Source organism: Bufo gargarizans, chromosome 9 (genome assembly GCF_014858855.1).
Source record: "Bufo gargarizans isolate SCDJY-AF-19 chromosome 9, ASM1485885v1, whole genome shotgun sequence".
Taxonomy (NCBI): domain Eukaryota; kingdom Metazoa; phylum Chordata; class Amphibia; order Anura; family Bufonidae; genus Bufo; species Bufo gargarizans.
The window spans coordinates 31,400,797-31,428,452 of record NC_058088.1 but is presented as its reverse complement, the minus strand read 5'-3'; the positions used below and the strand labels follow the sequence as shown (position 1 = coordinate 31,428,452).

Here is a 27,656-nt window from a genome sequence, read left to right as displayed (position 1 = left end):
ACTGAAGAAATACACATTTTACATCATAGACCACCAACATATGCAACATGAGCATTCGTATTAAACTATTTCACCCGTACACCTCCCCTTTCAGAATGGAGAAATAAATAACACACGTTAGCTTTCTGGGCTCTTCAGGACTCTTTGCCTGTGCTTGAGGTTTGGAGTGGATTTAGGCTTTGTAGAACATCTCGCATCACTTATACAAAATAAATACAATCAGAAAAAAAAAAGTATTTGCTAGATTGTAATGAGTAAAAAATGAAAGTGATGAATTCAGGAGCACTGCATCAGAAGCACATGATAAGGATGTTTCTAGAAAGGACCTAATGGTTCTTTTAGATGGACCGATCACTGGGTCAATTCAGGCATGATCATTTGTAGCAATGTTCGTTCACAATAATTGGGCAGTGTAAAGTTTCCAGTGATAAGTTGGTAAGGCTGAAGGTCAGCCTGCATTTGTGGGAGGGGCTTGAGCCTTCTTAAACCCCCACCTACCTCATCACAGTGGGCGTTCCGGTTCTTGTGTGATCCACTGGTTAGTGTTGGTGTGTTCCCTGGTACCTACGGTCGCCTCTCGCTGAGTTCGTGTCTCCTGGTGGTAAGTATGGGGCTCTTTTCGCAGGGCAAGAGCTGAGGAGGTCTGGCGCCCTCCCTCCACCTCATGCGGCCGGTGCGTTCCAGCGTGGTGCGCTCGGGCTTCCGGCCAGCCCTCCCCCCCCCTCCGCTCGTCTCCCTGGGTTCCTGGTATACAGCATCAGGGGACGTACCCGGCAGCCGGCCGACTCACCCGGGCCGGGGGGGGGGGGGTTTAGGTGTGGGTGGCTCGCAGGTCTGGCCGGCATTCCTGTTCCCGGCACGGCGCACGGGGGCGTGCGTTCCAGGGTGGAACGCACGCACTTCCGGGGGCCGGTCCTCACCGCTCCGCTGGCTTCCGGCATTTGCTTGATCTACCGGCCCAACGGTGTCTCCCCGATCGTTGGGGGGGGGGAGGGCCGGTTCAGCTTACCAAGCGGCGACGCCTCAAGTCCGGCGTGGCAGCCGGTGCACACGGGCGTGCGTTCCAGGCTGGAACGCACTCCTCTTCCGTCGCCCACAATGACGTCACCCTCCCCTTCCCCGTCGCCCTGGCTGCATGGTGAGCTTGCGTTCCACGCCGGGCGTGGGATCACGGGCGGCCGGGCCGGACGGGGAGGGGAGGGAGGAGGTGCCAAGAATCAATGATCAAGATTCCATTGTCCATTAAATAAATGCATGCGCAAAAAAAAAAAAAAAAAAAAAACCCCAAGGGGGGAATGACATTAAGGTACGTTTTGGGGTAAGCCCGCCATAGTCCGCAAAAAAAAAAAAAAAAAAAAGGAAAAAAGGGGAAGTTAAATGGATTCACAGACAAACCCGCCATATAGTAAAAAAAAAAAAAAAAAAATTTTATTTGCTTGAAACCCGCCATATAGTAAAAAAAAAAAAAAAAAAAATTTTAATTTGCTTGAAACCCGCCATATAGTAAAAAAAAAAGAAAAAAAAAAAAAATTTTTTTTACATTTAATGGAAACCCGCCATATAGTAAAAAAAAAAAAAAAAAAGAGGAAAATTAGTTTATTGGAAAACCCGCCATATAGTTAAAAAAAAAAAAAAAAAAAAAAAAAAAGGGAAATTAGAAGTACGGAAAAACCCGCCATACAGGAAATGAGTTAAAATAAATTATTTTAAATTCGGGGGTCCACGTGGGGACCGGTCTGGCTCCTTCCCACTTCGGCCATCGGGTCACATCCGAGGGGTCTTGGTTCCCTGGTTCGCCCAGGCCATCATGTTTGTCAGGTCACCAAGTCGTGGTCTGCCGGTTACAGTCGGGTGGCCGGTCACGGTTGGTGGCGCCCCTCCTTCCCTGGTACGCCCAGGGCTCGGCTCACTCCTGGTACGCCCGGGTCTTCACGTTTCTTGTCTTACATACGGGTTCACGCACCTGTCCTTCGACTGCAGGTCTCCCTAGGCGGCCATCTTCGGCTTCTCCCCTGGGCATTCTTGCTGTCCGTAAATCCGAAGTTCATGGCTTACCACTGCCCTTCGCGGGCCGCTGCTACGCGCAGCCTCTATTTTCAGGGCTACGCGCCTTCTCTCCTGTCAAACCGCTTGGTTCGCCCAGGCGGCTCTCTTCGGTCAGGTGTCCAATCCGATGCGCTCGGATGGTCGCTTGGCCTTAGGGTGAGCCCCAGCCTGGCCAGTTCGCCTGGTTCCGCAGGTTGAGGGACACCCATGGCCTCTGCACTCTCAAATGTTTCGCCTGTTGCTTTATTTTACAGGAGTTTTTGTTCCCAGTTCTCCGTTCCTTTTTCGGTCCTGTTCAGGTAAGTTCGTGCCGGCACCACCTCGGTCCCAATCAAATCATAACCACGCGTTAATTACCTTCGTCTGTTCGGCTAGGCCAGGTTCGTCGGAACCATCTTGCGAATTCCGTTACCGGTACGTGTCTCTCTGTCGTGCACCAATTTAATCTCCAAATGCGTCATCACCTTCTCTTTTTTTTTTTTTTCTTCTCCTCTCTTTTCTTTTTCTTTTCTCCCTTTACGTTGTCATGCCTTATATTTTTTAGCTGCTCTGCCATGTCTCGAGCCTCGGATATGGAGGACGGCCTTTCCATCTCCGGCTCGATCGCATCAAGCCAAGCGGGTCCCTCGTCCCTTCGGAGCTGGACCATCCCGAAGCTATTGGCCGAGTTAAACCGGAGGGGCATTCCACACCCGGCCACCGCTAGAAAGGCAGAGTTGTATAAACTGCTTATGACCAGCCCTAGCACCACGGCCGTGCAACCGGAGGCGTCGGCCATCCAGTTGTCCCTGGTGCAGCTGCAGGCAACCCTGAATTCCCTGGTGGACTCGGTAGCGGACGTTCGGGCTAGAGTTTCGGAGCTTGAAGGCCGGCCACCCGTGGTACCCCCGGCTCCCCTTCCACTGATGACCCCATCTACATCAGGCTGGCTGGCTACAGGTACGCCAAGACCCATTCCACAGGTGTCCCCCTCTCACTTCATCCCTGACAACCTTAAAAGAGACATCCGGGCGGGGAAAGATGTCAATTTGGCATCAATCCTCATTGCCGCTCAAGATGTGCCCGAAAACCGGGTCATCAACTGTGGTGATGTGTCGGTGGTCCTTCGGGCCAAGGATTCACGGCTCAACCGCAAGTTGTCCATCCCGGAATTTGTCCTGGCCTTCAGCCTCTTCAGGGACATCGTTTGCACCGCGCAGCCAGAGAGAAGGGAGGAGCTGGACAGCTATTTGTACCTAGTCACTGACTTGGGGCACAAATACGGTGGGTCGGCCTTCTATGACTACCACCGTTCCTTTGCGGCTAAGGCGGCGGCAGCCCTGGCCCAGTTCCAGTATGTCACCAGCTGGTCCTTGATTGATACCGAGCTTTTCTGCCGTCACTTCGCTGGCCTCAGGGCTCCCAACTGTGCGACATGTCAGTCGATTTTCCACTCCTCTGAATGGTGCCCCAATACCGCGCACCCGTCTCAGGACAGGCCCATCCCGGGGACCTCTGGATCATTTCCTGCCAACCCCTCCACAGACAAGCTCGGCAGACCCATTGTCTACCTGGGGAGGAGCCAGGTCTGCAATAACTTTAATTCAGGGGGGTGCTCTTATGCCAGCTGCCGATCGCTCCATGTCTGCTCCCTGTGCTTCAGGGCCCACCCACGGTCCGCCTGCCCAAAGAAGTCTTCCAAGGGTTCCTGACTAGCGGACATCAACGTGGACCTCTTGGCGGCGCTCCTTCGCGACCACCACGATCAGAACTTCGTGGCGTTCTTGTTGGCAGGCTTCCGCAAGGGGTTCCACACAGGGCTCATCGCTCTGCCACAGGTGCCCTGGGAGGGCAAGAATCTGCTGTCCGCCACCCTGGACCCACCGGCAACCAGCGAATTGCTCCAGTCGGAGGTATCCAAGGGATTCCTCATAGGCCCATTCCCATGCATTCCATTTTCCTCATGGCGCATTAACCCCATCGGCCTGGTAGCAAAGAAAAACACCAATAAAAAAAGATTGATTTATGATCTGTCCGCCCCCCATGTGTCCGGTGTTCCAAGCCTCAATTCTCTGATCCCCTCAGAAGAATTTTCCATGCGATATTCCTCGGTGGACGACGCCATCCAGGCAATCCTGTCGCATGGTAGGGGCGCTTGGCTGGCAAAAGTTGACATTGCAGATGCATTTAAACTCCTTCCCATACTGCCGCAGTTATGGCAGTTCTACGGTATTGAGGGGGCCGGCCAGTATTTTTTCGCCAACAGGCTCACGTTTGGATCCAAGAGTAGCCCGTGGTTATTCGACCAGCTGGCCAAGGCGCTACATTGGATCCTGATCCATCACGGGGGCCTCCGGTCGGTCATTCACTACCTCGACGATTTTCTTGTTGTCGAGGAGCCACAGAGCGGGTCCGGCATACTTTCCATCCTCCTCGAATTGTTTGCCAGTCTGGCTGTTCCGGTCGCGGAGGCTAAGACTGAGGGTCCGGCCACGAGGGTATCTTTCTTGGGCATCATCCTGGATTCAGTTCTGTTGCAAGCCAGCCTACCAGAGGAGAAACTCGCTCAGTGTCGGGAGGTCATTTCCCATGCGGCAGCCACGGGATGCCTCACTAGAGTCGAGCTGCAGTCTCTTCTGGGGCGGCTCAACTTTGCCTCCAGGATTATGCCCCAGGGGAGAACCTTCGTGTCAAGGCTACTCCAGCTTCTTCCCTCGGCACCCGAACAGGACAGCGTCATCCGTTTGGACGGCCAGGCCATGGCGGACCTGGCTATGTGGAAGCTGTTCCTGTCCCGGTGGAACGGTGTCTCCTTTTTCGTGTCACCTTGGTCTTCCTCCTGCCCGACTATTTTTTCAGACGCAGCGGCATCTTGCGGCTACGCTGCCATTTGGGGTCCCCAGTGGCTAGCAGACCGGTGGCCCAGCGCCATCTTAGAGGAGGCTGAATCCATCCGCACCTCCTCTTTGTTGGAGTTATACCCCATTGTGGCAGCAGCTCAGGCTTGGGGCCACCTCTGGGCCAACTTGCCGGTGATGTTTGTGACAGATAACCAGGCCTTGGTCGACATATTGGCCAAGGGCAGGGCCAAGTCCCCCAAAATCATGGCGCTGTTGCGCCAGCTGGTTTGGCTGGCCCTGTCACATAACTTCCACGTGCATTGTAGCCACATCCCGGGGGAGAAAAATATAGCAGCCGACGCGCTGTCCAGGTTTAATTTCGGACTTTTCTTCCAGGTAATGCCGGAGGCCGAGCCACGCAGATTTCCCACCCCGCCCTTCAGTTCCCTGACAATGGACTAAGCGTACTCATCGCGTCAGCAAGGGACCTGGCGCAGCAGTCCCTTGCCCCAAACACGGCCAGGAACTACCTTTCAGGCCTAAGAACCTTCCAGGAGTTCTCACGCCTGCACCCGCAGGCTGGCCTGGAAGACATTCCCTACGTCATGGCCTTCATCGCCCATTGTCACCACCAGTTACACCTCTCCTACAACACCATTAAGTTGTACCTAGCGGGCGTGCAACACCACACCATGCTCCGCAATCCGGGGGGCGGGTCCATTCTTTCTGCACATGCGGTCAAGGCCACCTTGCGAGGGGTCCAGAAGGGCGGGCCCAATGCCCCGTCCCGCAGACAGGGCATCACGGGGGAAATGTTCCGGAAATTATCTTCAGCCCTGGATGGTGCTCCTTTTGGGCCCTTTCCCAGCTTGGTCATCAAAGCTGCCATGTACTTAGCATTTTATGGCTTCCTTAGGCCGGGCGAGTTCACGTGCGGTTCGGCGGGACAGTGCAGCCTGCACAGAGAGCAGCTGGTGAGGGGGATTGACCATTACGCGCTGAAGATAATTACCACCAAAACCAGTCAAACTGGCCCCCCGGTGGAGGTCCAGTTCTTTCCCACTAGCAATGAATGGTGTCCGATACGGGTATTTGACCGGCTCATCCTCGCCCTCCGGGAGGAGCCACCTCACAGCCCTCTGCTACCCCATCTGAAGGGAGCTCTCACCACGGCGCAATTCATCAGCCACATCCGCACGGTGGCGGCTGGCTTGGGATTAGACTCAGGAACGATATCCGGTCATTCCTTCCGCATTGGTGCCGCCTCCGCGGCTTCCCGGCGGGGGGTCCCTGCCCATGTCATCCGGAAGATGGGGAGATGGCGTTCGTCTTGCTTCGCCAGGTACATACCTAACCCGCAGGTGGAGATTTCGCTGGCTTTTCGGTCTTTGGTGTTATAAGGTAATAAAGTCTTACACCTTAACTATTGTTGTCATTTTTGCCCCCTTTTAGGCTACTCTCATACCCGGCTCCAGGCACACCCCAGCCGGTTAGGTTCCAGGCAGGCACTCTGCCCTAGTCTCGTATTTAGCCTCGACCACAAGTTGGTAAGGCTGAAGGTCAGCCTGCATTTGTGGGAGGGGCTTGAGCCTTCTTAAACCCCCACCTACCTCATCACAGTGGGCGTTCCGGTTCTTGTCCCACCCACCCATTCCCTTCATTTTAAGGGTCTTCCTTGGGGTAGCCCCCTTTTAGGCTACTCTCATACCCGGCTCCAGGCACACCCCAGCCGGTTAGGTTCCAGGCAGGCACTCTGCCCTAGTCTCGTATTTAGCCTCGACCACAAATCATTTATTCGATAAACGACCAAGACCTTGTTTGTCGGGTGACTGATCATATCTTTTGGCAGGCACCTAAAATCATCACTTCTGGATACCAGATTGACCTGTTTAAACAGGGATCTGCTGACTAGAATCAATGATTTTCTATATGGACAATCAATTGCAGAAGCAATCAGGAACGTTCGCCTGAAGAATTGTCAGGTGTAAAGAACCACCTTATTTATACCTCAGAAATTTAGTTTAGTTTGCTTTTTGTTGTGGAAATCAATAATCTTCATCATGCCTAGTTCCATCAAGCTGCAAACAAACAACTGTTATACATGCAAACAATAGAACAATAGAATAGATTAGGGATTATTTTGGATTACAGTGGTGGTATACCTTCTATACATAAAAAATGGAATTTCTTTGAGCACATTTTTGATTAAACGTGTGTCGGGCCCATCTACCAACGTCAAGATGGTTTCTGCAGATGGGTACCTAACACTAACAGAACTGCCTCTCCTGGGCCTCACTTAAGCCTACAATGTTCACGGCAGTGTAGAAACCAGCTACATTTATACTCTGCCTAGAAGCTCTGGGAAGATGGGTGGGGAGTGCTTAAACTAAAAGGAGGCAGCTAGCCTCCAACATACTGCAAGAAAATTTTGAAAAGTCACAGTGTGCTGCTATATTTGCTTGTTTGTAGGTAGCTTTATGGATGTACACCTGTGACTTTGGATGTGCTGGTCTAAATTTCCTTGTAGTTCATTAAAGCTTTCAGAGAAAGAGAGCAGAACAAAAGATGCTGATAGATGTCTTTAAAGAGGTATTCCGAATGCTAAAAAATGATCCCCTATCCACAGGATAGGGGATAACTTTCAGATCTGTAGGGGTTCTACTGCTGGGACTCCCACTGATCACGTACCCCCTGCAGGCCCCTTGCAGCTCCCCTGAAATGACCAGAGCAGCCAGTTGCACATGTATGTGGCCGCTCCAATAATTTCTATGGGAGTTCCAGGGATAGCCGAGTACAGCGCTCGGCTATCTCCAGAACTGCCATACAAATTAATAGAGCGGCCATGCACATGTGTGACCGGCCGGTCCGGTCATTTCAGAGGAGCTGCAGGCAGTACAGTGCCCCCATTCTCGTGATTGGTGGAGGTCCCAGTGGTAGGACATCATGATCTTCAAGTCATCTCTTATCCTGTGGATAGTGGATAACTTTTATCAACCGCAAAACCCCTTTATGGTCCCCAGCGGTTTATCAGAGGACCTACAGATAGACCTCCCCATTACTGATGTCACATTGAATGAGTCTACCGCTAGGGACTACAGAAATGAGATCAACATTGGTGGATGCACCAGGGGAAATCTCTCCAGTCCAGAAACATCAGGACAAGGCTCGACTTTGCCCATGGACACCTTGTTAAACACCAGGACTTCTGGCACAATGTGCTCTGGGCAGAAATGGGAAACACAGTATCAGAAGAAACATCTGGCAAAAAACGAATACAGTATTTAATCAGAAAAACCTAACACTACCTGTAAAGTATGGTGATGGAAATGTTAAGATGAAAACTAAGAGACAAAGCACATGAATAGTAATTGACAGTATGTCACCATAGATATCCTGTGCACAAGTCGAGGAATTCATACCTTAACACGATGTAACAAAAAATATACTGTATATATATATATATATATATATATATGTTAAAAATAATCTTATTCATATATGCACATTTTAATGTAAATGAAAAACCAATGACTCCAGATACAACTTTGCTAATTATGGGGTTTTTGTACTTAAAAATGAAACCATCTGGTAAAGAACTTTGCCAGTAAAATCTTAGCAATGTTTTAAGTAATATAGCAATGTCTCTATTAATAGCATTATACAGGACTAGCTCTACTAACTTTTTTATCATGACAGAACAGTCATACTGATATTTTGCTCCTCTATACACTGTGGCTGGCCAAGGTCACCTGTTAGTAAATAGAACATTGTTTTATTTTTTATTTTTTTGGGCGGTACTATGCCATTGAAAATGAAATAAGAAATATTGTCCTTTTGTACCAGCAATTACTGAGAGAGAAATATTCTCAATTGGGGAGAAAAGTACTTCCAGTTTATAACTCTTCCGCACAGGGAAAGCTTTATCTGCAAGGTAATCCTCATTAGAATAGTACAAAGAAGACTGAAATGACCGACAGAATGGCAACTTTATTTAATTTACTTTATTAAATGGCAACTTTATTTTATTTATCTCTTGATAGGCTATGATAACCAAGAGGTCCATTGATTAATACAACGTGAAAAACCATGAAGAGCCCCACTACAGGGATAACATAGGGAGGCACGGTGCTTTAACTAAGTTACCACCCCTCACTGGTCTGACAAAGGCCTCATGCACACGGCTGTTGTGTGGCCGTTCCAATTGTGGTCCCCAATGCACGGGCAACATCCGAGCAGCGGACTGGAACCATTCAACTTGGATGAGTCCGTGGTCTGTACGCAACGCAAAAAAATCTGACATGAACAACGGAAAGAAACACCACTACGGAGTGCTTCCGGTGTTCCGTTCTGTGACTCCGTTCCGTATCTCCGGAATTGCGGACCCATTTAAGTGAATGGGTCCACATCCGTGATGCGGGGTGCACACGGCCGAAGGCCGTGAATTGCCAACGCGCCTTTTGCGGGCCGCAATACGGCCAAATGGCTGTGTGCATGAGGCCAAAGAGTGTTAAGTAAAAATCTCTGCCGCACTAAAAGTCCAGACAAAGAGAAAGTTATAGACTCTAAACAAGAACTAGTATACATGGAATGACTACAAGAAATAATATCCAGAACAATGACATAGAATATGCTCATATAGGTTGTTGATGCAGTTGATACAATTTGATTCGGCTGCTTCGCTGAATTTCACCCCAAAAAATTATTGTGACGAATTACTTTGTCTCAAAGCATATTACTTTGTATGTAAAGGGTGCAATGACAGGGAACGGCAATCGCGCGACCTCCCGTCATTGAACCCCTCAGATGCCATGTTCATCGCTGATCGTGTTATCTGAGGCTACCATTTAGACCTTTCAGGGGTTAATCCGGGTAAAATAAATAAATACTCAACCTATCCATTTGCTCACGTAGAGGCCGTCACGTCATTCTTGATTGAAGACGTCATCATGTCATCCCACTGGCTGAGCTGGCATGGTGATGTCATACGTCACCTCACACAATATTTCGCAAAGTTTCTGCAATCAAGATGGTTCCAACAGCCTCTTTGTGCGCAAATAGATGAGGTGAGTATGGTTGTTTTTTTTTTTAAATGGCCTTTAATTTCAAGAAAAACAGATTTGTTACCACGAAGCACAATGAAATTCGGCTTCGTGGCAAATCAAATTTTTCCTAAAATTTGGATCGAAGTCCACTTTGTTAACTTCGATTCACTCAGCACTAGTTGTTGACATGTGATTAAACTATGATGGAAATATAACTTTACATTTTTGGGTAAATTCCTTAGCAAAGACTGTTGTAGTACATAGGTGAGGGCCTCAGATACAGTGATCCAACTTGCCATGTTCCAAAAAAAGCCATGTCACAAATGTGCTTTGAAAGCCTTGTTAAATGTATCTTGTTGTCATTCTTCATGTTCGCCAGCAGGTGGCAGCGATGTGTTAGCAAGGAGTTAGAGTCAGTTCAGTGTTTCTAGACTGGAATAGTATATTCCAGTTTAGCTCCCCCCTCTGTGAGCAGAAGTGGGCTGTGTCCATATCCTGCCTCATGGGGAGGGAAGAAAGTTAAGTGAGTGTGCCAGCCACCCCGGCTAGGGGAAGGCTGTGCGTGTAGCAGCTCCCAGATATAGGGATCCAAAGCCAGGATCTTATCTCGGCTGAGACATTGGTCATCATCCCCAGCCTGAGCCTTGCAGTCTCAGCTGGAAGAAGCAAGCAGACTCCAGAATTCCAGGATGAAGCATACCCTGTGAAGATAGCTGTGAGTAGAGACCAGAGACCCAGGAGAAGCCATATTCCTCCTCAGCTAGTCAGTCCCCATACAGCAGAAGATAGAAAGCGCAGAAGCCAAATTCCTGCCACAGTTTAGAGCTAACAAAGCAGACGTCCTTTCCTGCAAAGCTCCAGGTACATGATAGAGCAGAAGATATATTCCTGCCACACATTGCCAATACCTGCTGGGACCTAAGACAAAAGCTGCATCTTGGTTGGATGAAAGTTACAATCAGTAAAGACAAGTTTGAACTTCACCTAAAGTCTGGATCTCAATTTCTGCTGCAAATTCCTCTATTACTCCCACTATCGCTACCCTCATTTTATTGCAAGTGAGCCAGGATCCAGGAGTCCAGCCGTACCCAGGTAGGAGACATCATTGACACCATTACTACTACCATACAGAGACATTACACCACTCTGGCATTCGGAACCTGGTACGTGAGTTACAACACCTTAAAGGGCCCTGTGACAATACCCTGCACACGCTGCAATTGGCGTCACAAACAAAACTATAGACTTTTAAACCCTTATCCTGACCCACTGCATAATTTGGTGTCCATGTAACTGTACCCACGGTCCGGCTCATTGCACATGGGCCAAGATACACCAGAAGTGGATGAAATATGAATTTGCAGGGAAAGTACTTATATTTTCTAAGGTTATGGGAGAAGACAGTCTTTTGTATCCATTTTGTTATTCAGCAGTTAGGGTGAAATCTAATAAAGTACTGCTTTAAAGGAGTTATCCCATGAGCAATGTAAAAAATGAAGAAAAAAAAAGAGATCAGACAGTACATGACAACCTCTTTTTAACAAAGCTGCTCTCTTTGCTCTACTTGATTTATATCAAACTGGCAGCTCAAGGGGAGGGTCTTTTCTGTTGCAGCTAAGGGGGCGTGTCTCAGCTCTCCCTATCACAGCTCAGGAGGAAACTGAGCATGTGCGGCCTTCTCGGTGAGCATGTCAAAGAAACAGAAAAAACTTACAGCAGCTATACAGATACATTTTATTGAATAGCTCAGTGGCTATACGAAATTTTCAATTACATGCAATTACAAAAGCATTTAGATCCAGGTGCTGGTTTAAAATCTGTAGAATATTTTTCATGGGACAACCCCTTTAAGTAAGGTGGTATTTTAAGGACAAAGGAGAAAACAGGAAAATTCTGTACAGCTGCGTTCTTAAGAAACAATAGAGCATCTGATAGATTTCCAATATTACATTGTTATGTTTGCTCCCTTAAACCACAGCAGTGGTGCATTTTTTTCACATCTAAATAACCTTTTTGTTCTAAAATAGCTCGAGCCAGTAAACTGAAAGAATACCCCGGTGCAATCTGAACTCACACAAACGTCCATCTGCTGGCTGAACAAAAGGTTGGGTTCAGTTTAACCTCTGTGGATTGAATGATAAAATACCTCGCTCTATGCTAGACTGCTACGTGCTTATTAGGCTTCAGCGAATCGAATTTGGATGAAACTTCCGAAGTTGATTTGCATAAAACTTTGTTTGAATACTGTACGGAACGAGCGCTCCGTACAGTATTATAATATATTGGCTCCTATGAGCCAAAGTTATTACTTATAACTTCATAAATTGATTTATACTGTGAAAAAAACATTTCCTGTGGTACTTTGGAACTGAACCGAACCCGAGTTTGGGAAATGATTTTTTACAATAGAGACTTCGCAAAGTAATAACTTCGGCTCATACATTCTAATACTGTACAGAGCGCTCACTCCGTACAGTTTTCAAACAAAGTTTTATGCGAATCGACTTCGGATGTTTCATTGTGGCTACCTCATTTACATAGCCGTTGCTCAGCCGTTCCGTGCATTGGGGACAGCAACTTGCGGTCCCCAATGCACGAGCACTATCCATGTGGCTGCCGCGACAGATCCAGACCCATTCAACTTGAATGGGTCTGTGATCTGTCCGCACCGCAAAAAAAAAATAGAACATGTAATTTTTTTTGCGGTGCAGAGGCACAGAGAGAAACTCCACGGAAGCACTCCGGACCTTCCGGATTGCAGACCCATTCAGGTGAATGTGTCCGCATCCGTGATGCGGTGAGCACATGGCTGGTGCGCATATTGCAGACCTGCTGTTTGAGGGCCGCAATACGGGCACGGATGAGCAATGTCCGTGTGCATGAGGCCTTAGTCATACAAATAGAGCTGGTGGCCGACATATCAAGGTAGAAGGTAAATGGAGAGGTCATAGCACATTTACTAATATTATCACCTAGATGCGGGCACAAAAGACTGCTCTGATTGGATGTTGAGCTGGAGCCCTAAATGGCTAGGTGTCCCAAGTCTCTGACCAACCATCCTTATGGAAGCGGCCAATGTCTCCTTGCACCAATTCTGATCTCCCCCAGCACCATTGCATGGACCAGAATGGCGGCTGCGGAGCCGAAGAGACAGACATAGCTGGATTGTGGTCCGGTAAATTTATAAAATCTATGCTGATTTATTTTTTTATGTATATTGATGGTGGTTGGAGCACAGTTTTTCTGATGCAGAGCTCCAAATCTCCTGCAGAGAAGTAGATTCATGACATGCCTTTAGGGTAGGCTTACTACAGATTTGATATTATTATTGAGTAAAATGTATGCAGCATGAGCCTAAGCTCCCCCTAGTGGTGGATGTAGGCAGTCAGAACATTATGAATTTAAATTAACTATATTTCGATGCACAGAATTTCGAGCTCTATATTAGAGGAACAAAGCTTCATCCACTACATATTAGGACAGGGATTAGCAACCTTCAACACTCCAGCTGCTGTGAAACTACAACTCCCAGCATGCACACTTACTCAGCTATTCTTGTAACTCCCCTAGAAATGAAAGGAGGATTCTAGGAGTTGTAGTTTCAGAACAGCTGGAGTGACGGAGGTCGCTGATCCCTGTATTAGGAAATCAATCAAGAGACCTTTGAACCCATTTAAATTAAAAAGAAGACAAGATGGTGTTCAAGGTAGGATGCTCCCTTTAGGAATGCAAATATGATAGATTATCATTTTTAGGAAGTTTTAGTGATAGTTACTGTCACTAGATCTAGGGAAAATAAATATTCAGCCCGGCCTTTACAAAAAGTCTTGCAGATTGACAAATAGGTAAATGTCTACATTCTGTTTGTTATCTTTCTCAGTCATTTCTCGTTCTAATATCCCTTTAAACAGCCCCCAGCAGTAATGTGATGAAATGCGATGTACCCTTTATCCAGAATATCTCGCTTCTTAAGTTAACATATTTATTTTTCTACTTGGTCAGGACGTTGACTACTGTCACAGTCTTAGTTCACGGCCAGTGCAGGCGTCCAGATGCTTCCTCTCAGCAGACTGACTGATAGCTGGACATGATCCATTAGCTGTTCATCATTACTCAGGTTAATATTTGTTATTTTGTGTTACACTGACAAGCTATTTACAGAAATAAATAGCAGTTTTTAAATATAAATCACCCCATGGTTTATTATAACTTATGGGTAAAGCTATAGGGTAAAATTATATGCTTCAACAGTGGTCTTCCAAGACATTCAGGTTTTTCATGTGCTCAAGATAGAAACAATGGGGGAGGAACGGTCATCCAAAATGACTACTCTCGCTTTCTATCTTATGTATCCTACTATTATGTGTGTGTGTGTGTGTGTGTGTGTTTGTACAGGATGTATCCTATCCTACATATGGAAATCAGCTCTTCTTCAAAATGAAGTAAACTAACCTATATCAGCCAAACTAGTAACTCCCCCAATAGGAAGAGACATCCATCTGTAGAAAGCTACTGGGTGGTAGACCCTTATCAGTATAGAGCAGGGTACTGGTTGGTTGGATGAGATGCTTTCTTTGGGGAGGTTGGGGGGGGGGGGGTAGATTTACTGGTTCTCATTGAAGAAATCCAACAGTATATGTAGACTCACATCTACCAAACTTCCATGAGAAAAAAATATATAATTGGACTCTCTTCAAAAAGGAAGGACACTACCTCATACTGGTCAAATCGGTGCCCTGTTCTGTACTGGCAAGGGGGGAAAACCCTAAGTAGCTGTCTACAGTACAGTATCTCATCATTTTGGAGGAGTCTTTGGTTTGGTTGATGTGAGAGTTTTCTTCCATCTGGAGAAGAACCAATTTTTATACATTTTCCTCTCATGGAGTATTGCCTGAAGTAAGTCTCCACACAGCACTGGATCTCTTAAAAGAGAACAACTATTCCCCAGAGTTATTCTATGTATCAAAACTTTTTAAATATCTTATAAGGTCCCAGCAGAAGGACCCAAATGCGATCACTTATCATTAGTCAGCCATGCATATTCAATCACTCTTCCAGCAGGATTTAAGGAGTAATAGAAAGAGATGGGGGAGTTCTTGACGTGCTAGCCTAAAGCCTGATCTGTCAATAAGAGGCCTTGGGACAGTGAACCTGTATGGGTGGCAAAATGGTGCAAGAGAAAAGCTACCATACTAGGCAACACTTCTGAGGTGAGAGGAAAACCTGGAGTATGGGCAAAGTACAAATTATTGGCACCCAGAACATTTCTTTAATGTAGGGTAGATAGAAAAATGGCTTCTTCTGAAGCATCAAAGGAAAGGGATCATAATAAATGTCAGTGCTGGAGTCAGTTAGACCCCAATCGACTTTCTGTCCCTCTCTTCAAGGCCTGAAAAAGCACTTAAAGGGGTGGTCTGATCTGAGGTGGCTAGTTAACACTAAACTATGCCACCAATGTCAGATAGAGGTGGAACCAGCTCTTAGGACCCACCAGAACATCCCCTGAAAGTGAAGGAGAGCGCATTTCACATGAACGGTGTGATCTTCATTAATTTCTATGGGAGTTTCAAAAATAGCATTCTCATATATTTCTCCCTTCTATTTCTTCCAAAAGGACTGTGATTGTTAAGGGTTATAATATGATCTTTATGTTGCATCGTGATAATGCTATTCCGCTCCATCACCCCCCCACACTTATCCAATATCTATTATGGAATACAAGATGGAGTATAGATCCCGTAGGACAGAATTCAGGTTTCTCTGACCATTTGACTATATGGACCCTTATATTTCAACTGGCAGCCCTGACAGCAGATAAATATACACTACTGTAGTCAAGACACTCTCTGCAATGATGTTTAACATCATTTACCTTACAAAATATCTAGAATATGTGCATTAAGGTATCTGGGAAGAACTTACATCAAATCACAGAAACCTATTTGGAACCCATTTTCTATTGACTCTATATGGTGAATTGTTTGGTCACTAATTCATGTTCATGGAAACTAGTCAAATTCCTGAAATAGAGACAAGTTACAAAATATAGTTTGCAATGATTGGCAACAGGCACTTTCAAGCTGTATTTGTTGACCGGCTTCCAACTGAAGTAACAGAGAAGTCTGGAAGTGATAAGACAACTTGGTGAAAGGGTTGGAACAGCTAAATCTCTACCACATGACGTGTTGGAGTGGAGTACATGAATAGCATAGATCAGCCTTCAGTGTACACAGGTCATTATGAGGCTAAATAATCTTAAAGGGAACCTGTCACATTGAATATTCAGTCTAATCTGCAGGAATGATGTCATAGAGCAGGAGGAGCTGAGCCGATTTAATATTTATATTTAAATTAATGATCGACAAGTTTTTTTTTTTGAATCTTTACTAGTGTTGATTGAGTAGAACACTTTGCGATGATCGGGTGATCTGCAGAGCACCCGAGCACAATAGAAGTCAATAAAAGAAACCGAGCATTAAACCAGACACCCCCTGCTCTGAAGAGGGGAGGGTGCTGGGTCCCACTGATGTCTATGCAGAAGATCACTGTACAGTGGGAGAATCCCCCAGTTTGAGTCCATGCTTTGACTCCATATATAGCTATGTCCATATATGGAGTAAGTGCTTGGGGACACCCAGTGTATTTAAATCTGATTTAGCCTCCATTTCTGAAAAGCTTCTGCCAGGATTTGAACTCACACTCTTCAACATTTGAGCCAAGACCCTTAAGCACTACGCTATACAGCTACATGTTAACATGCAGTGAAATATGAAATGATACTTCTGCTGTATGGAAATACTTACTACATGACAAACTACTATGAGGTTTTTCTGACACAGTTTATCATGCAGCTTTATAGCTGAGTAGTTAAATTCCTTGCCTCTAATGTAGAAGGTTGTGAGTTCAAATCCTGGCAGAAATAAAGACTAAATTGGATTTAAATACACTGACTTGAGCACATGAGGTATTCAAACAAACACTGCGATGTGCCGAGCATCGCAATGCTCGAGCCAAACTAGTATTTGGCTGAGCATGCTCGCTCAACACTAATCTTTAACTACAAAATTATATATCAGTCTGCTCAGCTCCTCCTGCTCTATAACATGCCGCCTGCAGGTCAGACTGCATTTTGAATGTGACAGGTTCCCTTTAAAGTTAGACATAGGTTAAACATACACAAATGTGGGCTGCTATCAATATAGGCTCATTTACTCTTAGAGAATCTGAAATGCTTACAGGACTTGACCAATGGATTGTGCTTGTCATGAATCTTGAGCTGAGAGAATGAGATGCGCAGGAATAGAATGAAAAGTGCTGCAATTGTCAGTGTTCTCTATCCCTGTTTTTAACCATGTATGCCACCCCTCTATTCTCATTGATTGCACATTTACAAGCACCTTCAGAGCATTACTAGATATTGGAAGTGCAGTGGAAGCAGTTTCATCTGGGCCCTGGTGCAGAAAGGGACCCAAGGTCCCCTCTTCCACAGGAAAATACAGTGTCATTATAAATGGCACATTTTACCTGGGATTCTTGTTTGCATAGAGTTCAACCAAAACTTCAAGCTATGGCATTGAGCTTCATTTTCTCTACTAAAAATATACTTTCTTAGGCCTCATGCACAGGGCCGTTGCCCGACCGTATCAGCAATTTACGGGCCCTGGCCGTGTGCACACCGCATCACGGATGAGGACCCATTCACTTGATAGGGGGCATGGAAGCCCATGGAAGCACTACGGATTGTTTCAGTGGGATTTCTCTCCGTGCCTCCGCACCACAAAAAAATGTAACACTAAAGGTTCCTTTACATGGGACGATGTACCAGCAGATTGTCTGGAGGGAAACGTTCTTTCCTGACAATCTGCTGCTCGCTGGTGGAGGAGACCGCTGCATAATCTCCTCCAGAGTATGCCATTGCCTCTTCCCCATACTGACTTGTTGTTTCCCGGCAGCAGGTCGTGATAACACAGCACAATCTGCTGTCGGGAAACAAGGATTTTTGTGTTCGCACAAACAATCCAATTACCTGATGAACAAGTATTTCACTCGTTTATTGGGTAATTGGCAGTACATTTACACTGCCAAATCATCGCTAACGAGCGTTACTGTGAACACTCATCAGCGATGACCTATGCGATTCTTCTGAGCCCTTGACTGTAAGTGCACATCAGTTACATAATAGGTTCTGGTGCAACTACAAGTAGTTCCTTGTAGGATCTTGCCAAAAAAAACATACTATGTACCAAAATGTATGTTCCTGAAACAGCCGGTGAAGGCGAGTTCTCGCCAGGAAACAGCAGCCACATAAATATTGACCCTGGTAAACTTTTCCTACATTTCAATAGTAGTCTCCCAAAACAATGCCTTGGAACCTGAAATGACTCGTAATGGTGGAAATATTCAAGTCTGATTCAGCATCATTGTTTCATATAAAGATTGAAGTGCACGATTTGAGAAATTAGGACCCTTTGAACAATATGTTGAATCATAGCTGCAGGATGTATGAATATACTGAGTACGTCTCTAGATCTATGACCATTGTTGTCGGGTTGTTATTGTTATAATCAGAGCTACCAGTTTTTCTCATCACTTGCTCACAATTTCCATTCATAACATCAATGGTATCCTACATCACGTTATATATTACCTTGAGTATTAGCGAGAAATTTATATACATTTAAAGGGTTTTCCGAGGTTTGAATACTGATGCAGGGGTTCTCCACAAATGAGGCCAGGTGAGGTGATCACCTCAGGAAACACCAGGTAGGGGCAAAAGGGGGGCAGTGGAAGGGCCATGGGCAATGAGCGCTTTGATTGTGGCAAAGAGGTTAGGTTAAGAAACTGGCAGTGGGGGGGGTGCCGTTTTAGTTTTCGTCTCAGGCAGCAGAAAGGCTAGGTGAACCCTGTACTGGTGACCTAACGTCTGGATAGATCATCGGTATCTGATTTGTTGGGGGTCCAACACCAGGGACACCCGCCGATAAGCTGTTTGAGAAAGCGCCACAGCCTTCTCACAGCTTAGCAAGTACAGCCACTATTCAATGTACAGCACTGTGCTTGGAAAGCTGCGAGAAGGCCACAGCGCTCACAGGTATCACACTCAGCCCCAATCACTTCTATGGGGCCAAGCTGCTCCTAAGTCACGTGACACAGGAGCGCCAGTTCTTTCTCAGCTGATCGGCGGATGTTGAATTCCAGCAAGCCCTATCCTTTGTCCCCAGAAATCTAACGGGAGGCCCAAAACATTAACTGTTTGGACAGCTGAAGAACTTCTTGAATGCATAGCTTGTCAAATTTAAGCTATTTAGCCTCCCTGTGAATATATGGTGTACTATATATACAGTACATTTTACCTACAAATAATTTTGACCTTCAAAATTATCATCCCATTTCTATGTCCGATATTTATGTGTTCCTCCAGGACCATAACTTATAATAACCATAACTTAGACAAGTACTCTGTACATATCTTTGCTTTAACACGAACAACCAAACAGACCCTTCACATTCACATGACTAACTTGATCATTACCAAGTTTTTGAGAGAAACCAGTGTACGGCTAATGTAAAACATATCAATGTTAGGCAAATCTTCATACATTCCTAACTAAAAACTTTACTCCGACAGCCTTGTTGATGAAGAAACTCTAGCTACTTTCGTAATGCTAAGATGTTGGAGATAATCTGTTATTTAAGTCACGTGTATTGTAAAAGCCTTGATAGACCTTCTGTTAAACCAAAGAGGTTTTGGAACTGAGCTCTCAACATTCTTTTGTGACAGACAGAACCAAGCTGTTTCATTACTGATACTGGCAGGCAAGACGTGGGGAGGTGTTGCGAGAGGCTTAAATATATATTTAACACCACTTAACTACTTTATCTTACAAGAAAAAGGCATGCGCAGCTTATAGGATGTTTCTAGGAACTTGTATGCAATGTGTGCATTTCATCAGCTACAGCGCAAACTCTACTGTCCAGGCCGTTGATAAGTACACATTAAAAATTGACCAAATACAAATATGAAATATTCATTCACAACATCGCAATCAATTCCAAATTCTTGGGATAAGAATGAATTACATAGTATGTACGTAACTTTTCTATCATGTCGCATGCCACTTGGGGGCACGTCATCGATGTGGCCAGTCATTGGTCGCAGTGGTGCACATGAACCCTGTCCATGCTGGAAATGTACATGCGGAGAACAGAGCAACCAAAAGGATCAGTGGGCTGAAGGGTTACAGGTAAGTGTGCTTTGATTTTTTAAGGATTAAAAATTTGTATAAAAAGCTGGAATACCCCTGTAAACGGGTTGTTCAGGCATAATCAGCCACTTGATCTGACTTGGGACATAGAGAAATGCAACTACACAGTGAATGGCACTTTTTCCAAGGCAACCATCCAATTCCCAGAGTATTATCGACAGGTCCTATTCCAGTTAATAGACCTACGCATGGTACAGGGATATAGGCAACAAGCAGTTATCAAAGCTGCTGTCCGACCCAGTGTACAATTGCATTTCTCTACATCAATGATAGATGGAGTTTCATGGTATTCCTTGGTAATCATGAATAAGGACCCATCCACAGAAGTCCGAAAAGCATAGACTCTGTCTTTTTGGATTATGGATTTTATGTGAACCATGTGATATTTAATAAAGATTTTAACTTTTTGGAGAAGCTGGACTTTTACTCCATTTTTTCATTTTACTGCTGTGGAGCTGCTGTTTCCAGTTCCAGTCCGTGCTTTCCTAGCTGGTGCCCTCTCAGGTGAGAACAGCCATTACTGCTTCTGTTTCTGTACATTCCTTGGTAATGTTCCTCTTTCTTTATGACCAAATTGAAAGAGCGTTCTCATTTGGTGTTTTAGCTGCTGTAGTCAATGAATTAATATTAGCATTTCTATTATTAAATTTCTCACTTGAGATGTCGATGATGGATTTACAGTGGGCGGTTGGGATTGTTCTGGTTTTTAACAGACTCACTCATGTAGTTGTTTACCTACCTCATGCTTCACTGGTTTATTTATTTTTTCAATTTAGACTAGCCTGATACTTTTTTACCAAGCATACTCTGGTTTCTTTCCATCCTGTATGTAGAATTCCTTTATTAGTATCCAACCAAACCCATGATGCACTTCTCCTTTTTCGGTCACGGCTCCATCACCGCCCCTAACAACGCCCAGCTAGTTTTTATCTCCTCCCACCCAGATAGTTACATAGACTCTCCCCTATCACTGCTCCGCCCATAGACATAACATCACAGGAAATAAGAAAGAGCTGCATGGACATGGTCATGTGACCAAAGCCCAGAGCAGACAATAGGAGCACTAAAGGTAAAAGAAATACATTACAAGATTACAGCTACCTGTATAAATAATTGTTTTAAAGGATGTTGATGCAAACTGTTAAACCTCTTTAAGGTATTTCAAATTATTTTGTTGGGATGAGGGAACAGAACTGAAACTGTATACCAGCTAACCAATGACAACAAACTGATACATGAGGTCTCCTACGTAAAGTGACCTTCCCATTTTAACACAATTACATCGATGACTCTCGGTGGTCACTACAAATAAGGTACAGTACATTCAGAAAGTCTTCAGAACCTTTCACTTTTTTACATTTTGTTATGTTGGGGCCTTGTGCTAAAATAAAATATAAAAAATCCCATTAATCTGCACTCAATACCCCATAATGAGAGTGAAAACAGAATGTTTGAAATCTTTCATTAATTTAAAAGGAAATATTCAGGCCCTTTACTCAGTACCTAGTTAAAGCACCTTTGGCAGCCTCCAGTCTTCCTGGGTATGATGCCAGAAGGATTGCACACCTGGATTTGGGGACTTTCTCCCATCTTTTATCACTGATCCTCTCAAGCCCTCTCAGGTTAAATGGGGATCATTGGTGGACAGCCATTTTCTCCAGAGATGTTCGATTAGATTCAAGTCAGGGTTCTTGCTGGGCCACTTTCACAGAGTTATCCCTAAGCCCCTCCCGTGTTGTCAGTGTTTGGTAGGAAGGTAAACATTTGGCCCAGTCTGAAATCCAGAATACTCTGGATCAGCTTGTCAGTAAGAATATCTATACACTTTGCTCCATTCAGCTTTCCCTCAACCCTGACCAGTTTCCCTGTACCAGCTGCTGAACAATACCCCACAGCATGATGCTGTTACCACCATGCTTCACTATAGGTGATGGGCAGTTTCTGGTTTCCTCCAGACATGACAGTCTTGTTTTCCTCAGACCAGATCATTTTCTTACAGTCTTTTAAAGTGCTTTTTCTTGTTGCAAACTCCAGGTGGGTTTTTATGTGTCTTTTATTGACGAAAGGCTACTTTCTGGCCACTCTGCAACAAAGCCTAGATTGGTGGAATTCTGTAGTGGTGGTTTCCCTTCTAGGAGTTTCTCCCATTTGCACACTGGATCATTGGAGCTCAACCAGAGTGACCAAGGCCCATCAACCCAAATTACTTTGTTTGGTTGTTCCAAACTTCTTCTATTTAAGAATTATGGAGGTCACTGTGCTCTTGGGAACTTTCAATGCAGCAGACATTTTTGTACCCTCATCCAGATCTGCGCCACCACATAATCCTGTCTGTGAGCTCTATGGGCATTTCTTTCCTCCTTGGTTTCTTGCTCTGATATACATTGTCGGCTGTAAGACCTTATTAAATTGGGGCGTGTCTTTACAAATCATGTCCAATCAATTGAATTTACCACAGGAGGACTCCAATTAAGGTGTAGAAACATTTTAGAGACAAGCAAGAGAAATGGGAGACCCCCAGAGATAAATTTGAACTGTCATAGCAAAGGATCTTAACAATTATTTCTATGAAAACTTTTAGTTTCCCATTTTAATAAATTAGAAAAGATTTCTAAATTTCTGTTTTCACTTTCTCATAATGGGCTACTCAGTACAGATTGATGGGGAAAACCTTTTTACCTTACTGACTGACTCCAATGCTTGGCCATGCAGATTCTTAACCTTCTTCATTCTCTCCCTTCTCTCTATCTTTCTGGAGTACTGTAGAAATGATGAGGTCTTTATTTCAGTAGATAGTCTTGAGAGAAGGTGATTCTTTGTAACTTTGGTCCAGGCCTGTGAGAAGTGGAGCACATGGAGCTTCCTCTCACTTCCTCCTCTGCAAACTCACTAGCAACTAGACTGAGCTAGGGGCAGATCCAGGATGCCCACCTAAATTATGCAGGGGCCGTGTCAGAGTTGTTTGACCCCATCACTTCCATACATAATCATACTGGAAATATACACGGCATAAAATGACATAACAAGATTACAATCTGGGGTACTGCACACCAAAACAGACCTTTAATATCACAACACGCTAAAAGCTCAAGTTGCATATTTTAGCTGGAACTTCCACTTCTCTGAGTTCAAGAACTACATCTGTCTTCCACCATTCCTTTACTTCATTGTTTATTTAAACATCCCTTAGTTTATATAAATTTCTCTCTGACTGTACCTCTGCTTCACAGATTCTAATTGTGCATCTCTGTCAGACATTTCTTTATTTCGATGTGCCACTTGATTCTCCTTATCACTCAATTCAGCTGAAAGTTTTTAGTTTTTTTTACACTTCATTTATTGTGACTCCAAATATACTGACTTTGCATGAACTCACTTTGCTCCCTTTTAGCATGTTCAGGCTTTTCAATATCTTCCATTAGTGAATTTTCTCTTAATTTTTTTAAAATAATGTCAGCACATTAGGCAGGGAAAACATGCAGGCAGGAACCCAGTCCACTATGCCTGCTTACTCGCAGTGCAAGCTCTAAGCAGCAAGTCTGCAACTGGTCTACATTCCTTATACTGCGAAGTGCAAGACAAATGTAGTACCCCAGAGTGGCACTGCCATTCCTACACCCAGCTACTGTCTCTAAAGGGCTAACACAAATGTCATCTGTGTATTTATTTCAGGTCCTTTACGCTATGCATTCATAAAATTTCTATTAAACTGTTATGTTCATGTAATATGCCTGGTTCAGGTGGCAGCGGCTATGGCAGAGAGATATTTAGATAGAATGGAACTTACCATTCCATTCTCCACCTTTTGTGCACCACTGTTATTTTAGGTTAAGCAGTAGCATTTACATGATAAGGTCATGACTATCCTTAAAACCCTTCATAGATATCAGAGATTTTGTTGTTTGTTCTCTTGGGATCTCTCACAGAAGCAGGAGCTCAGACGTGTGCTTCCTCTCCACACTAAGGCTGAACCAGAACTCTGCCTCCTGGCAGGAAGCAGCACCAGCCCGCTCCTACCAAGAGGGGAAGAACAGCATGGTTGTCCCTGTTACTTGTTAACCCTTGCCATTAATTCCTCACTGGTATGAACAGCCATAACATATAATAAATAAGTAAAAAAAAAAAGGAATACATAAATATATACATTTGTAATACCCCCAGGTGTGGGGTACTATACTAATTCATGGGCATAGTTAGGAGGCGAAAGAGGCATTATGATTGCTGCGTGCCAGGCAGGGCATTCCCATAGCACTCTACCTTGTCCAGGGCCTTAACAGATGTAGCAGCATCAACAACATTACAGACGACAGACTACAGGAACAGACTAGATCTATACTGTCAATTCTCACTACATCTGATCTGTAGATAGGCACAGCAGTATGAATCTTTGCCCAGGATAAAGAAAGGTCTAGCTCACCTTTGATTCCACCATTTCTCCATGAATTACAGTGGATAAACATATTTTTGTTAAAGTGAAAAAATACAAGGAGCTTTATGTACATAGTTGACCAAGTCAAGAATTTCAGCTATGTAGGGTCAAAGAAAAACTCTATAAAATGCATTTACTACATGGACATTATGAGGCTGTCACTATGTAGCAGTAACACACTGTTAGCTTTAACATTATTCTAGTAAAATGGATCACTGCCAAAACGAATGAGAACTAAAGATAATGGCTAGTTAGCTGAGGATGAAGTTGGCATCAGTTCCTTCTTTGGGACATTCATACTTTTAAATACATTTTCCAATCATATTTAGCTAATGCTTAATTATTATATACATTAGTCTAGGGGTTCACATACTTTTCCCACCTGCACTGTGAATGTTTACATGGTGTGTCCAATAAAAACATGATAACATTTAATTCTTTGTGTGTTATTAGTTTAAGCAGACTGTGATTGTCTATTGTTGGGACTTAGATGAAGATCAGATCACATTTTATGACCAATTTGTGCAGAAATCCATATCATTCCAAAGGGTTCACATACTTTTTCTTGCAACTGTATTGAATATTTTTGGAACTTTATAATATTTGTGTTCTATTTCTTCACCATTTTGTTCTGAATATATGCTGCTCACATTGTTCATTACATATAATCATGGTTCTCTCCTCTAACAAGCTCAACAGATGCATGAGCAGGACTTTATCAGGATTTTATCCGTTTTCAATCATTACATTTTTAATTCATTGATCTTAAGCAGAGATTGATGCGAACGGGCATGGCCCCACTGTGTCATTGAACTAGTTTGACGTAAGGCTATTCCTAAGATGGCTATCTAATTGGTCCCCTGGTCTTCAGCCTTATACAGGGATCTGGTCTTAACTGCAGGAGAACCACCAGGCTGCTACATATTGGAGTCTCCATTCAGTGATAGCTGACCCATGATGGACAAGAGATACCAGTGCCAAGGGATCAGGCAAAATCCCACGGACCGTGCTCGTGCATTGCGGCCCGCATTTTGCCCGCACACGCCCGTGTGAAAGAGGCCTTATTCAGATTATTCAGTCAAGTAACTAATAATCATACAGCTTGTATTTGGAAGCATGTGCCTGAGCAGTGTGGGAGACATTACTGTAAAGTGTCGCCAATATGTAGCAGAAACTGATACATATTTCATTTTGTAGTCTAGATTCTATTTGCAAGTTTTCTACATTTTATGTAGTAGGATATTTTTTCAGATTGCCTTTCCTTTTCATAGCAAAGAAACCCAGCACTGGTCCAGCCTTTGAGGCCCCATTCTTTTCTATTTCACAGGGATTCTTGTTGCAGGAATAGTTGTTTCCAAGGAAAATAAAAGCATCTCAGCCAAAGCCCCGCATCCAATGAATGGGCCACAATGCAAGTGGTGAAAACTATTTCTGAAAAGAAATTGGTTGGACTTACTTCTCTCAGAGTCAGGAGAGAAATGTGAATGTGGGGAATCTTTGTGCAGAACTTTAGAAGAAAAACACATTAGAATAAACTGGAGCCAGGAGCACAATTCCAGAACATGGGCTTGTCCTCAAAAGTATGTTTTCTCTGGTTGTTCTGAATACAAAACATGTGGAGCTCAGGGAGGTTATAATTAGTAAAAGTTCACCAGCAAAATCTCAATAAACAAAAGAAAATTAAAGTAAAAAAATGGCAAAATTCAAAATAAGAAAAATATAATAAAAGCAGAATTATCATTAAAAACACATCCATATATTGTAGTTCCTGAGAAGAGCGTCCACAGGAGGTTAGTATATCCTATGATGATAAACTAAGCCTCCTTCCCAGGTGCATACAGAGGTCCCCAATGCATGAAACGGCCGTATGTAGAGTTATGCCATATCCAGTTATATGCTATTAGTTACTTTGGTGGGAACGGTCCATTAACTCCTAAACGCTCTGTGACGCCACAAAGCACAGTGCCGTAATAGTATGTCACGGTGATGTCATGGGCTCAGGTGCTGACTGTTTTATATAGAAGGTACGCAATTCTCACTGCCTGGATAATAGATAACTCTGATCCCAGCAGTTTAAGCTCCTCAGATGCAGCGGTCAATAGTGACTGCAGCATCTGAGCGATTTGGCCTCAGTCACATTGATGCATTTTTCTTCCATGTACAATCTGCATTTTTTTATAGATCCCACACAGGCCCATTCATTTCTATGGGGCTGCAAATAATGCGGACCGCACACAGATGTCATCCATGCGCTGTTCGCATCCACAAAGCACAGAACATGGTCTATTCCTGTCTCTTTTGCAGACAAGAATAGCCATTTTTATTATAGGGATCAAGGAAAGTGTGGGATGAACACATCATGTTCTAAATTTTGTGAAAAATGTATCAAGATTTTGTGAAAAATACATATGGTTGTGTGCATGTAGCCAAAGGAGGGGAGAGGGGGTTTCCTCTGTCTTCCGGGACCTTGTAAAGGCAATCGCAGGGTGCGGAGTACTTTCCATGCTAGCCAGGGGCCTTCTGAAAGGCGCCAGCCCTGCCATGTCCCGGCCGTTAATACATCTGCTGAATGTATTAGCATACCAATGCACTGTAATACAGGAGTACAGTGTAATAGTGCATACTACAGGCAATAAAAAAAAATAATAATCACATGTTCAAGTCCCCTGGGGGAAGGGCAAAAGGAGGGGCAAAAAAAATAGTATAGCTTTTAGAAATATAAAAAATTATCACATAATAAACAATAAAAAGATAAACATAACTGGTATTGTCAAGTCTGCAACAATCCAATCTATTAAAATATCCCATTATTTAACCCGCACATTGAATGCCTTAATAAAATTTCCAGTGCAGGAATTGTTTTTTGGTCGCCTCACCTCCCCTAAAAAAATGGAATAAACAATTATCAAAAGGTCCCATCAGTTCCAAAATGGTAAGAATAAAAACGATAGCTCGTCATGCAGAAAATGAGTCCTCACACAATGCTGTTCCCAGACAAATAAAAAAAAGTTATGAATGTTAGAATATGAATAGGGATGAGCGAACCCATGGAAGT

At 44.3% G+C, this 27,656-nt stretch overlaps 1 protein-coding gene across 1 annotated transcript in view; it reads left to right on the top strand.

Moving 5' to 3' along the window:
• The first annotated feature begins 20,058 nt into the window (after positions 1–20,058).
• LPAR4 (lysophosphatidic acid receptor 4) overlaps positions 20,059–27,656 on the top strand; it is a 66,542-nt gene continuing 58,944 nt past the window's right edge. The window contains exon 1 of the mRNA XM_044305990.1: positions 20,059–20,151. The gene's annotated coding sequence lies outside the window, so the exon portion shown is untranslated. The remainder of the gene's footprint in view (positions 20,152–27,656) is intronic.